The sequence below is a fragment of the Protopterus annectens genome, chromosome 2.part1, assembly GCF_019279795.1.
Source record: "Protopterus annectens isolate FY-2018-M chromosome 2.part1, PAN1.0, whole genome shotgun sequence".
In the NCBI taxonomy this organism is placed as follows: Eukaryota; Metazoa; Chordata; order Ceratodontiformes; family Protopteridae; genus Protopterus; species Protopterus annectens.
Window position 1 is genome coordinate 1,351,781,713 of NC_056729.1, and position 15,322 is coordinate 1,351,797,034.

At 40.9% G+C, this 15,322-nt stretch overlaps 1 protein-coding gene across 1 annotated transcript in view; it reads right to left on the bottom strand.

Moving 5' to 3' along the window:
• The window catches only part of SORCS2 (sortilin related VPS10 domain containing receptor 2), a 2,271,537-nt gene that overhangs the window by 798,455 nt on the left and 1,457,760 nt on the right, over positions 1-15,322 (bottom strand). The gene's annotated exons all lie outside the window — the stretch shown is intronic.

A 15,322-nucleotide genomic window follows, 5' to 3' on the forward strand; every position in this document is an offset into this window, starting at 1 on the left:
ATATATATATATATATATATATATATATATATATATATAAAAATCTATAATTATCAAATGATCCCAATGCCAACATCTGTAATATCAGTGTAGTTACACTGAAACACAGAGCATTGACACATACTCCACATGTTCCAGTGCTTCAGGGATCATCGCACAGCAGGCTAAACCTGCAACAAGTGTTTTTGCAGAGGACAAGCCACCCCCCCCCCCCCACACACACACACACTCCTCACTTTCCTGCTAATTATATATAACAACTACAAGAGCACAGTCAGAGGAGGGAAAGTGAATATTACCCTAGCAAGGATGGTCAATCTTGTACCCTTGTGGACCACCTGACTGAGTTGACCAAATGGTATCAACTAAATCAGTGGTGCACACGTTTTTTGTGGGGAGGGCCACTACACGAATTCTTACTGCATCTGCAGGCCACCTCAAAACATAGTAAGTCATTATGAGTTAACAATAGGTACCGGCAACTGCCATTTTTAATTAAGACAGCAGTCATTAAATTGCCTGTTTTCTACATCAGCTTTGCATTTAACTTTATTCTGGCTTGCATCCATGACTTATTACAAACTCTTGCAGAAAATTACTGCTGTTTACAGACTACAAATTATAAACAACAAAGAATAGTTCCTTCCAGAGCTAAAATTAGAGGTGCGCGCAACTTAAGTCAATTAGGTAAGTAAGCGCGTTCTGGAAAGTTTGCGTGACTGGAGCAATGCGTAGCATTTTTTCACTTGGTTACCCTCTGGGGGCTGGATGGTGTTGTGTTGAGGGCCAGATTTGGCTCCAGGGCCAGACGTTTTGTACCACTGAACTAAACTGACATCAAAATAGTGATTGTTACATTATTAATTATACAGCCATATATATATATGTATATATATATATATGTATATAGAGAGAGAGAGATCTCATCAGTCTATATAGGAGCAAATTGTCAGCACTCAACTGTGACATAGAACTGAACTGAAGTATGAAATGAGCAGAAGGACATTTGTTTGAATGCTTTTTTATGTGACTTCTGGTTGGTCAACAAAAGTAAGGGGATAGATTTTGTGTCTATGCAATTCTGCATGTTTTGGGTTAGGTTAGGGAATAGATTTAGTGTGTGTGCGTGTGTGTGTGTGTGTGTGTGTGTGTGTGTGTGTGTGTGTGTGTGTGTGTGTGTGTGTGTGTGTGTGTGTGTGTGTGTGTGTGTGTGTGTGTGTGTGTGTGTGACCATGTGCGCGCACATGTGCGTGTGCATGTGTGTATGTGTACATGGTGAGTGTTCAAGCTGTCTTGTGTAGTCTTCTGTAATTGTAGCTTTATGTGAAGGACTTTTTAAAGTTAAGATGCATGTTAGGGTTAGGGTTATCATGCATTACTAAGGTGGTTGAAGGGACTTTGAATTCTGAACATAGGATGGTTTCAAATGCCTTTGTAAGTTCCAAACATGCAGTGTGCACTGATTTTCCCTCATCCATTGTTTCAATGATTTTTTTGAAGAAATCAATCAGGTTAAGTAGGCTGGACCTGCCCTTGAAAAAATAAAATGGGTGGAATTCAGTGTCTGTAGGTTACGTACTTATAGTGCCTGTATATTTGAACTGTTTCTTACTGAAATTGGTACACCTTGTTTGCTGTAGCATAGACTAGATCCAGGCCTGCTGAATCTAGCTTTGTTTGTATGCTTGCTGTTTGCTTGTTATTTCCCTGAAACGCTAATTCCACCTAAAACGCGGCTTTTCAGCGCTTCTGTGGATCCCTAGTGATATCTGCATTGCTTACTGTACTTATTTCCTTATTTCACTTGAAAGAAAGTTACTGTTTGTCGTTTTTGCATTTAAGTTACCTGTAACACATTGCATTTAAGTTACCTGGCACTTGCTCACTAAAGCAAATATATAAGTCAGCACTAAAAAACTAAAAGCACTACACCCTCACAAACTCCCCTTGAGTACCTTGTTCCCCATTGGCCCTTTTTTTCAATTATAAAGGAATTCCCAATGCTATTCTAGCATGTCCAAAGGATAGTTGTCAATCTCCTCTCCGGTCCAGCTGGTGAATCTGGGAATCTTGAGGCAATGTTACAGCTGCTTCATGTACACAGACAACCCTCTCCTCCTCCCAACAAATTCCAACACGTGAGAGATGCAACCATATAGCAAAACTGGAGGCTAAGCTCTCTCAACTCAGTACTGGCGTAACCAGTCAGGAGGAGAAGGAAACCACACTCACTACAATTCCAGTCTCACATAGACCTACCACGACAGCAAACCAAACACATAAACACACAAAAACATACTCGAAGTCTCTAAATAAAAATCTGCCTAAGCAGCAGAGACCTCCAAAGCAGACACCCAAGCAACCGCTACCCCAAAACAAAACACGTGCAACACATAGCTCACAAAGCCAGTGTGCTGAACAGTCACAGCCCTTAAGGCTAAACAACACACCTGATACACTTGTAATAGGTGACTCTATCATCAGGCACACTGACGTCCCGCTCACCTGACTGAACAAGGAGAAGGTCACGGTGAGCTGCCTGTCGGGTGCTAGGATCCGCCACATAACACAAGCACTCAGGTCACTCCAAGGCAAGTACAAATATGACTCGGTCATTGTCCATGCTGGTGTGAATGACCTGAGACGTACCTCCCTGGACTATATGAAAAGAGACATAGAGGAGCTCTCTGAGCATGTAGCCCAGGCCGGTATGACCCTGACCTTGAGTAGCATCTTACCCTCACCAAGAATGATGCCACAATATGAAGACAAGATGATCAATTTCAACAATTGGCTTAAGTATTGGTGTCATTCAAAGGGGATTCAATGCCTGTCGGCCTGGGATGACATGCTCAACAAGCCACGATGCTTCGCTAGGGACGGCTTGCACCTGTCACCCCTGGGCTTTCGGATATTGGCAAAGGCTCTTGCTACCCCCATAATGCCTTTTTTAGGCAAGGCTCAAAAGACAAACCCACCTCCATAGGTATCACAAGGGATAAGAAACTAAGAGTAATGTTACTCAACGCCAGAAGTCTAAACCTCAAGATGCAAGCACTCAAAACTCTCCTTAGCATGGAGAACATCGATATCTGTGCAGTAACAGAAACATGGTTCAAGGCTCCCGAGAGCACCCCAGCACTACCAGGTTATACCTCATACCATTCTTCTTGGCCCCAAAATGTGGATCGAACCACAAAAGGAGGGGGAGTATCAATATTCGTCAAAGATGCCCACACCTCCAGGTTGGTGGCACAGCATGAAGCATGAGAGACTATCCACGTGCAACTAACAGTGGGTAAAACTGCCTTCCAGTTTATAGCCTGCTACAGACCACCATCCCAAACCCAGGAACCCCACTCGGCCTTCCTGAGAACACTGGAAAATATGATGGTCTCTCCAAACACCATTATATTGGGAGACTTCAACTACCCAAACATAGACTGGAAGCATTACTCTAGCTCCAACACCCTAGCCCAAAGGTTCCTAGAATTTATAAACTCAAATGCTATGGAACAACTTGTTACCACTCCCACAAGAGGGGAAAACATACTGGACCTGATCATCACCAACATGGGGACTCTATGCCCCAGACCAGAAGTGTATCCCTCACTGGTAAGATTAGACCACAAACTAATCTCACTGGATATTTACATCCCGACCCCACCGCCTGCCCAGAAAACCACAGTGAAAAACCTCTCTAAAGCAAATTTCACACTCCTCAAAACCGAGGTGGAATCCTTCGAAGCCCCCGGGCCTGTGGAAAATATGGCCCAGACCGCAGAATCCTTTATAAACGCATTCTATGAACACCTTCAGGAATGCATGGATCATGCAATCCCAAATAAAACCAAGACCCAATCCTCCAAAGGCAGACGTCCTGTCTGGTGGACCCCAGCCATAAACAAACTATACAATAGAAGGAGGAAGCTACTACATGATAGAGCAAAATCCCAAAAAGGGAAGGCATCTCTGATCAGTATTAGCAAAACTATGGGCACTCATAAAATCGTCTAAGGCCAGCTTGAGAAAAATTGCACAGGACACTAAGGATAATCACAAGGCTTTCTTTAGTTATGTAAGGAACCTGGGTGGGAATTCCCAGATATGCTCAGAATTAGTCCAAAATGACAAAAAATACACCAAACCCACAGACATTGCCAACATCCTAGCTGACAGGTTCAGTGCAAACCCCCCCTCCCCACCAAAAGGGCAAATATCTATCCCAGCAGAGTGCTGCCCCCCGACATCTCAGATGCTCAGGTAAGAGCCGCCCTCTCCAAAGCAAAAAACACAGCATCAATGGGACCAGACGGTGTCCCGGGCTGTGTCCTACATGAACTCCAAGAAGAGCTAAACCCAAACATAAAACTAATGTTCAACCTCAGCCTTACTACAGGATATGTACCCAAAGAGTGGTGTACAGCAACAGTGGTCTCTCTCCACAAAGGTGGTGCCTCAAAGGATCCTGGAAACTATCGCCCCATAAGTCTGACTAGCTTGGTCTGCAAAGCTATAGAAAGGATCATCATGGACCTCATAAATAAAGATATTGGGGACCTACAGACACTGGATCCTACCCAGTTCGGCTTTGTTAAGGGCAGATCCTGCCTGTTAAACCTGGTCAATTTCTTTATATCAGTCACCAAGGCCATTGACGAGGGGAAGGTGGTCCACACAGCCTACCTGGACCTTGCAAAAGCCTTCGATACAATACCCCACTCGGGCATTATAGATAAGCTCACCGGCTTAAATATAAACCCCTATGTCACTAGATGGGTTGTAAACTGGCTCAAGGACAGAAACTACATGGTTAGAATTGTTGAAGCCATGTCAGACTCCAAACCAGTTACAAGTGGCATCCCACAAGGCTCAGTCCTAAGACCTCTCTTGTTCGGTATATATTACTCAGAGGTACAGGCCAGCATGGAAGGACTGTGGTTGACCAAGTTCGCAGATGACTGCAAACTGGGTGCCATAATCGACTCTCCAGCAGACACAAGCATCCTCCAAAAGGGCCTCATAGAAACAGACAACTGGTGCCAGAGCCATGGCCTCAAGCTAAATGCCAAAAAGTGTATAGTCATCCCCTTTGGCAAAAACAAAGTGCCCACAAATTACCACATAGATGGTAATCCATTAAGTACAGAAGAAGTAATTAGGGACCTGGGGACCCAAGTTGATAGCAATCTCTCATTTGACAACCACGTGGCCAAAGTGGTTAGAAAAACATTTTATATAGCCCACCTAATCATGAAGGGATTCACATCTAGATCAGGGGAGGTCATCGTGCCTCTTTACTCATCCCTCATCAGGCCCATAATTGAGTACAATGCCCCTTTTGGGATGTACCTTACCAGACACCTGCAGCAACTGGAAAGACCCCAAAAGTACCTCACCAAGAGGATCAAAGGGCTCAAACAGATGCCATATGCTGCCCGGTTAAAGAAACTCCAGCTCTACTCAGTGGCATACCACCTGCTCAGAGACGATCTGTGCCTGATGTATAAAGCCATGTCCAACCCAGAATTAATGGACATGCTGCACCTCAGAAAATCCAAATCCCATCGAGCTACGCGCTCGCGGGACTTGAACCTCAGCACTGAAATAAATAGGACATGCTGGAGGGACAGATTCATAACCCAGAGGCTCCCTTCACTCTGGAATAAAATCCCAGTCCAGGTTAGGCAGAGTCCCTCATTGACTCTCTTCAAGAGGAATCTTGATGAGTGGATGGGAGATTGTAGGTTTACCCCGGGTATCACTTCTGAGTCACTGTTAGACACAGGCACAGTATACTAACCTCGAAAAAGGGCATAGCAAAATTAATTTAAAATGGGTGGCGAAAGCCAAACACACTCTGGCTAGGCTTATAAATGCCCTAGGGCAGATAGCCTAGTATGAACCTATGAACCTATGAACATATATCCCTGATTATTAGTTCAATAATGATCCTTTCCATAGCCTTACAGATGAGAATGGTCAGGCTTATTGGTCGATAATTACCCAGATCCATTCACGCCCTGCCTTTCTGCAAGAAAATGACTGTTGCTGTCTTCCATTTATCCAACACAAAGCCTGATTTAATGTGAATATTGAATAAGATAACTACTAGGCACCTTGGTATGTTATCCAGCCCAATAGACAAGAGTATTCTTGGCCCTTGGATAGTGCCTTGAGAACTTGTATTTGGGAGATCTAAACTAGTGTCAATGCAGGTATTTGATCTGAAAATACTGGAAGGGAGGGGTGAATCTTATCAGACTTGATGCCCAGCAGTTTGGCTTTGTCATGAGTGGAGCCTGTCTAATGAATCTGATAAATGTCTTCAAAATTGTGATACAAGTAGTGGACAGTGGGGATCCTGGCCATACCGTGCACCTTGAACTTGCCAATGCATTTTTTTCTCATGTCAACATAATAAAAAATCTAAATGTGCAACAAAATGACTCTTATGTAGTTAGATGGACTGCTAGTTGGCTGATGGGTAAAACCCACACAGTGAGGGTGGCAGGTGCTTCTTCAAAGAGCATGATGTCCAGTGGAGTTCCCTAAGGATCCGTCTGGGGACTCCTGCGATTTGGCATCTACGTATCAGATTTCCAAACCTGTATCCAAGTTTGTGAATGATTGCAAACTGAATGCCATCCTCAAGCTCCCCTCGAACTGACTGGTACTCCAACATGAGCTTACATTTTTTAGTAATATGTATAGTAAAAACAGAATCAAATTAAAAATCAAAAATTGTAATATTGTCACATTCGTAAACCATCCCACCTTACAACTTACGGTGTAGACAACACCCCACTTCATAATGAGAATGTTACGAGAGATTTTGAAACAATGCTGGACAGCTCCCTTTAATTAGACCACCATATTGCAATAGTGGTTAGAAAGTCCCTTTAGCTTGCAGTACACATTGTAGGGTAATCCTATGGGCTAGGCTTGTAAACACTCCAGTGCCATTAGGCTAGTACACACCCATGAACCTATAAAAGGTATATCTTCAAGATCTAAAGAAATCCTTAAGGTATATCTTCAAGATGAAAAAATGTTCTTACCCCCCTTTCATTCTGCTCTGATTTGTCCATTAATATAATACAATGCCCCTGTTGGGCTGTATCTCACTAGATACATTAAGTATTTGTAAAGATCATAGAGGTACCTAACTAAAAAGATCAATAACTTAAAAACCCTAAGCGACTCGTTAGAGGTGATACACACGTCACTTACTGGGCCATCAGGGGCCCAGTACTACTAGACATTTTATACTTTTACAAATCAGCTATAGAGTCAATTTGGGTGGTACAAAACACAAATGGACATGTTATATAAAATGTTCTGGGTCTTATTAGTCTTGCTTTGTTTGGCGTATTATCTGAAGGGATGTTTGTTACCCAGCACGTGAATTGTGTTGAACATGTAAGTAATTTAGGTGAAAACTTGAAAGTAGCCAATTACGCTGATCACCTACCATAAGTTTCACATCCTCCCTTTTACTTATAATTTCATCCACAATTTCTTCATAGGTTCATAGGTTCATACTAGGCTATCTGCCCGAGGGCATTTATAAGCCTAGCCCATAGTTTTGTGGCTTACGCCACCCCTTTATACGCCACCCTTAGTTGGAGAAACTATGCCCATTATTTTGCTGTGCCTCTGTCGAGCAGTGACACTGAGGTAACCCCTGGGGTGTATCTGCGATCTCCCATCCATTGGTCAAGATTCCTCTTTAACAAGGCCAGCGAGGTGCTCTGCCTCACATAAACCGGGATTTTGTTCCACAGCATAGGGAGCCTTTGGGTGATGAATCTATCCCTCCAGCACGTCCTATTAATAACCGTGTTGAGGTTTAAGTCTCCCGCCCTTGTGGCTCTGAGGGATCTAGATTTTTTGAGATGAAGCATGTTCATCAAATCTGGGTTTGACATGGCCTTGTATGTCAGGCATAGGTCACCTCTGAGCAAGCGGTAAGCAACTGAATATAACTGGAGTTCTTTCAGTCAGGCAGCATAAGACAGATTTTTGAGACCCTTTATCCTTTTGGTGAGGAACTTTTGTGGCCTCTCCAGCTGCTGCAAGTGTCGGGTCAGATACATTCGAATGGGGCATTGGACTCCTTCATTGGTCTGATGAGTGATGAATATGGGGAGAGTAGGACTTCCCTTGATCTAGATGTGAATCCTTCATGATAAGGTGGGCAATGTAGAAGGTCTTCCTAACTACTTTAGCAATATGAGTGTCGAATGAAAGGCTACTGTCAACCTGGGTTCCCAGGTCCCTAATAACTTCTTCTGTGTTCAGGGATTGCCACCTATATGGTAGCTAGGGGTAACCTTATTTTTCCCGAAGGGTATGACTATGCATTTCTTGGCATTTAACTTTAGGCCATGGCTCTGGCACCAGTTGTCCGTTTCTGTGAGACCCTTCTGAAGGATATCTGTGTCGGATGTGTTTTCAACTACGGCGCCCAGTTTGCAGTCATCTGCAAACTTTGTCAGCCATAACCCTCCTGTGTTTGCTTGTACTTCAGAAAAGTAGATGCCAAACAAGAGTGGGCCCAGGACTGAGCCCTGTGGGACACCACTTGTGACAGGCTTTGAGTCTGACATGGCGCCAGCAACTCTGACCCTGTGGGTTCTGTCACTCAGCCAGTTTGCAACCCATCTTGTAATGTATGGGTTTACATTTAAGTTGATGAGTTTTTCAATGATACCCGAGTGAGGTATTGTATCAGAAGCCTTCGCCAGGTCTAGGTAGGCTGTATGGACTGCCTTTCCCTCGTCAATGGCCTTGGTGACTGTTTCAAAAAGTCAACCAAGTTTAGAAGGCATGATCTGCCTTTGACAAAGCCAAACTGGGTTGGATCCAAAGTCTGCAAGTTCCCTATGTCTTTATTTATGAGATCCATTATGATCCTCTCCATGGCTTTGCAGATAAGGCTTGTCAAGCTAATGGGACGGTAATTTCCAGGGTCGGTGGAGGCACCGCCTTTGTGGAGTGGGACCACAGTCGCTGTGCACCACTCCTGGATGCGTATCCGGAGGTGAGACTAAGATTAAACAGCTGTCCTAACTGTGGGTTTAATTCCTCGTTGAGTTCATGGAGCACACAGCCGGGGACACCATCAGGTCCCATGGATGCTGTGTTCTTTGCCTTGGAGAGAGCAGTTCTCACCTGGGTGTTAGAGATGTTTGGGGGGCTGCAATCATTTGGTATAGATATCTCTCCTTTAGGGGAGGGGAGAAGTTTGCACTGAACCTGTCAGCCAGTATGTTGGCAATGTCTGTAGGGTCAGTAATCTTCACATCATTTTGAACTAATTCTGAGCATATCTGGGAGTTTCCTCCTAGGTTTCTGACATAGCTAAAGAATGCCTTATGGTTGTCTTTAGAGTCCTTAGCTATTTTTTCTCAAAATGAGCTTTGGATGATTTTATGAGAGCTCTTAGCTTTTTACTTATAGTGATCAGTGGTATCTTACCTTTTAAGGATTTTGCTCTATCTTGTAGTAGCTTTCTCCTTTTGTTGTAGAGTTTGTTTATGGCTGGGGTCCACCAGACTGGGCGCTTGCCTTTGGTACAAAGAGTCTTTGTTTTGCTTGGGATTGCCTGATCCATGCAGCCCTGCAGGTGCTGGTAGAAGGCATTTGTAAGTGATTCAGTGGTTTGAGTAATGTTAACCGCCGGCTCAGGGGCCTTAAAGGAGACCACACTAGTCTTTAGAAGTGTGAAGTCGGCTTTTGAGAAGTTCTTTACTGTGGTCTTTTTCATTTCGGGTGGGGGCGAGATGAGGACCTCCAGTGAGATTAGTTTGTGATCAGATCTCACCAGTGAGGGGTATACTTCCGGCGTTGAACATTGTGCTCCCATGTTCGTGATGATGAGATCAAGTATGTTTTCTCCTCTTGTGGGGATGGTGACTAGTTGTTCCATGGCATTTGAGTTTATGAATTCCAGGAACTTTTGGGCTAGAGTGTTTGGGCTTGAGTAGTGTTCCCAGTCTATATTAGGGTAGTTGAAGTCACCTAGTATGATGGTGTTCGGAGATACATTTATCCCCTCCAGTGTTTTCAGAAAGGCCATACGAGGTTCCTGAGTTTGCGAGGGTGGCCTGTAACATGCTACAAATTTTTCTCACAACCAGTAACAATTCTTGACATCCCTTCACTTTTATACTATATATAACTTTCTTTCCTAATGGCAACTTCTATAATTGCTTTATCTGATATAACGTTAAGTTTATTATCTAAAGGAATTAAATTTGTCCCTACAAAAATACTGACACTGGCAGAAGTTCTTATAGATGTAAAGAGATTCTGTAGAAAGTTGCATTTAATGGTATTTTTGATAAAAATTAGAAGCAAAATGTTGTTTCAGCTAATAGTGAAAGTATGTGTGAAGCTATTTCTGATGAAGATGTCGATTCACTGTTGAATGTTTCAGTTATGAGGGGTAACTTGATGAAGATGTTACAGATGATGTTAATGACACTTTCTTTAATACTGGGTACTCTAAGTTCATTATCCCTTCTTTACCTGTTACCAGTAGTTTTGTACCACCCAAATGGTTAAGTGCTTTGTCCATTTTTGAGCAAGTTTTATGTAAAAGAGCTGAATTTGTGTATTTTAAATTTGTTAAATCCACTAAAAAATACAATTTGACTAAAAATGAATGGGATGAGTTAAATAAATTAAGAGGATCTCTAAAACATATTGTTTTTAGACAGGCTGATAAAGGGGGAAACTGGGTTGTTATGTCTAAAGTGCAATATATGATAAAATGGTTCAGGACTTGTTAATGAAAGAGGAAGAGTACATTGTTTTAACTGAAAATCCTGTGGAACAATATAACAATGAGTTGTGTGAACTTTTGGAAAGGGATGAAAGGTTGTATTTCATTTCAAGTGAAGATTTTAGAGAATTAAAGATATTGAGGCCAAATGACCCAGCCTTTTATGCTATTCCAAAGTTGCACAAGAGCCTGGAAAATCCCATAGGTAGACCAACTGTTTCTGGTATCCAATCATTTGTGTATAATGTTGGGGTATTTTTGGATTTTGTACATTAAGAATATTTGGGAAAAAAATCCTGCACATATAAAAAAATACCCAACAATTATGTGAAATGTTGAATTTGATACAGTAGAAGGATAATTATTATTGGGTCACAGTAGATGTTTGTTCTCTTTATACAAATATTCAGCATAAATATGGTTTGGAGGCCATTACTGACATAATGGGGGAAGGCCCAAGAACAGCATTTGTCATCAGACTTTTGGAATTTTGTTTAACTCATTATTATTTTAGGTATGATAATCATATTTCCTTGCAAAGGAAGGGAACAGCTATGGGTGCCTCATGTGCACCAGCATATGCTGTAATCTATATGGGCTAGTTTGAAAAGCAATTCTTATACAACACCAGATTCTATAGAAAAAATGTGCTGTTGTATAGAAGATACATAGATGATTTGTTTTTCATTTGTAAGGGAGACCCGTCTTGAGTTTGGTAAATTTTTGGATGAGTTAAATACCAGTTGTCATGGTTTGCAATTTACCATGAGTATGGGAAATTCTATGATTCAATTTTTGGACGTAGAATTTTATGTTGATTGTATGTTTAAGATACAATTTAGACCATTCAAAAAGCCCACTGCAGTGAACGATTTTTTGTTTGTTGAGCATAGGCATCCCTCCTATTTGTAAGACTCATTATCCTTTAGGGAGTTTAAACGTATTTAGCAAAATACTTCAGAAGAAGAAAGTAAATTGAAATTTTTGCAAGAGAGCAAGAATAGGCTCTTGAAAAGGGGTTATAGTGAAAGAATCTTAAATAGTGCATTGAAAAGGAGTTTATGAGAGGTTGTTCTAACTTATGGCATAAATATTAAGAAAGAAACATGGTTTTAGGAATTTGAAATCAGTTTAATCTTTTTTAGTGTTTTGGCTAATCCCAGTTCTTTAAGGGGAGGTGATTTAACTCAAAAGTTAAATAGTTTGGAAAGTAAAATGGTTCGGAACTTTGTGAAGGTGAAAGGCCAATGTACCATATAGTGTGGGAAGGGTTCTAATCCCACTTACGAATATGTCACATTAGTATTTATCACAACATTGTTATACAAACCTTTGCATTTCACAGGAATGCATACTGTTTATGTTCAAATGCATAAATGGGCTCACACAGGAATATTGTCATGTGCACATCACTGTTTTTCAGATGGCCAACCATTCTAGTGGTGACGTCTCCCCCAGGAAAATTACATCATAATTGATGGTTTCTAGAAACATGGACGGAGATTCCTAGGCCATTCTGGTGATACACTTTAGAGACATGAAATCTGGACTGATCTCACCAACATGATAAATGCAATTGGAAGCCATGACTGATCTTGTGATGCATGTAGATGCTGCTGCTCAGACATAATCCATCATCCAGCCAACAGAGTGAGACATTACAAGAGATGGCTCAGTTATGACTATTAGCTATATTTTTCATAAGTTCATTAATTTCATAAAAGATTAGTGACCTATGGGTGTATAAATTATGTCATTTTATACATAATATTAAGGCATATCATGTTGCTATTGATTAGACTATCTAGCACACACAGTTTTATGTATTAATATTGTATTGAAACATTATGAAAGTATTATATGGATAATTTGCATGTACTTTACAATATCACAGAACAGCAGTATGTTAATCTATGTTGTCACATATCATTGGAAAACTCTCAAGCAGATGAACAATTCTCCGATTGACATCTTGGATCAATCTAGTGTACTTATAGAGAAATAGTGATTTTTTTGACCATAATATTATTTAAAATATATTTTTGTTTCTTAAATCTGCAATACAAAATTAACAAATGCAGACAGACTTTTGATGTGGAAACCAGTGTATAGGCCACTGCCTACAGAAGAGTTTCATGTTTTATATTTTTTATAACTCATACCATTTATCAGATATTGTAGATATTATGAAGTATGCTTTTAGCAGAGGACTTTGAAAAAAATGCTTCAAGCAGCACGTAGTTTTCTGGCTTAGAAGACTTCAGGAAGTAGGGGGATTTATTAGTATTCTTCTGTTTAGATTGAAGGAGTTAAGCAGTTGATCTATATATGAATCTATCTATTAAAATTAAGTAAAATAGCCAAATATAAACTTTGCTAACATCAACATCAAAGGTTAGACAAAAATAATGTCAACATGTCGCTAAGCATAAACATAGGAATTACTTCAGAGCATAAAAGAAAAACACTAAATAAAAAGTTAAAAGCACAGACTTTGCAGGAGGCAGCCCCCTTGCACCCCTACACCCCTGATAATTTTATATTCTAACTCAGAGATTGCACAATACCAGGGAAAGGGCATATTCTGCAACCCCAGAAACGTAGTGATATTGCATATCTGTTGACTATCTGCTTAATCAACCAAACTGTGTCGACTTTAACAATAGTCATCTAATTTACTGTCTCTCGTATATATCACACAAGCACACACACGGCTATGTATGACACATATATGTACTCGGATGTATATATTGCACATGTAATTATGGAGCAGGAGTCACCTCAGAAAGCATAAAGGTGGCCAGTGATGTACGGCTGTATGCTGGAATAAAAATCCAAACAAGCATGTGCAGAAAACCATGAAATAACACCAAAATATGCCTGAAAAGGCTACCAAGGAGATGCTGTACCAGAAAATTGAGTGCTTTTGTTCTATATTTATTTCAATACAGAACTTCTGCTTGCATGGCCTAGTCCTATCAGTAGTATTATGTGTTTGTGTGTATGTGTATATATATGTGAGATATATATCATATAAACATATAGAGGTCTATATATTATACACACACACATACATCCTTATGCTAACTCGCATACACTCCCTCAACATACACAGACACACACACACACACACACACACACACACACACACACACACACACACACACACACACACACACACTCACACACTAAAGCTATACCCTTGTCTAACCCTAAAAAGCATAAACTAAAGCTATCCCCTTACGTAACACTTACCCTAACCCTAACAGGCATACAGTCGTATGTTCACACATACAGACAGACAGACAGACACACACACACACACACACACACACACACACACACACACACACACACACACACACACACACACACGTGCAACCCTCATATCTGCACACTTATATGTTTTGACAAAACTGGCATACAATGAAATGAAAATTCAACAATTTGAATGTTGTTCAGCTTTTTTAAAATATTGTTCAATCAACCAAATGCTAACCAGCGAACAGGGATAACATTTTCAGCCTGTCTTGGTAGTTTATTTATTAGTTCAATAACCTAGAGTTTTCAGCCTGTCTTGGTAGTTTACAGTCATTAGTTCAATAACCTTTTCTTTAGGAACCTCTAGGGTCTTTCTAGTTGTGTGATGTCACTGGACATATACATAACAAAAGTGACTTTGCATTTTATCATATTTCTGATAAAGACTATGAGCAATGGAATGGTACCTTCTTTAGGCCTAAGTGGGATGCTTTGGGTTATTAGTTTGGTCAAACAGTACCACTTCCTCATTATTGTTGCAAAATGTTAGCAAAATGTTAGTGAGTTATCTGTGAAGGTGCCAAGACATCTGTTAACTGTTAACTGAAATCTGTTAACCCCAAAAAGACCAAACTCTTGCTCTTTCTCCCCTGATCTCTTTCCCACCATTAATCCACTTTTGCTATCACATCCTCCAACAACACAATCATTAAACCTGAACCTCACACAAAACTTCTAGGTGTCATTATAGATGATGAACTCAAATTTAACCTACACTTACTCCAATGTATAAAAAATACCACACCAGAAACTATGCTTGCTTTATTGCAACAACAAATTCCTAACCTCTAATGCTAGACTCTCCCTTGCACAGGCATTCCTCCTCCCCCCACTTCTTTATGCTACCCCAGTTCTAACTAATATTCAGGCCACTACCTTGAATAAACTTCAACAAACATATCACAAAATTGCTAGATTCATTACTAATTCTGCTTACATCGCACATCAGTGCCTAGCCCCAAGCTCTCTACAATGGCTTGAATTCCCACAACTACTGCTACTGTCACAATTTCAAATAATACACACTATTCTATACAGATCACCTTCCTGTCCAGCTGTCTCTTCTTTTGTCTCAACTTATTCCCCGTCTCGGACCTTCCGCACCTCTAACCAGCAACTTCTAGTTGTTGACCAACCTAAGAAAAATGTGGGCAAACTTCTATATAAATGCTCTGTAGCCCAACCCTGGAACAAACTCCCCTTAGACAT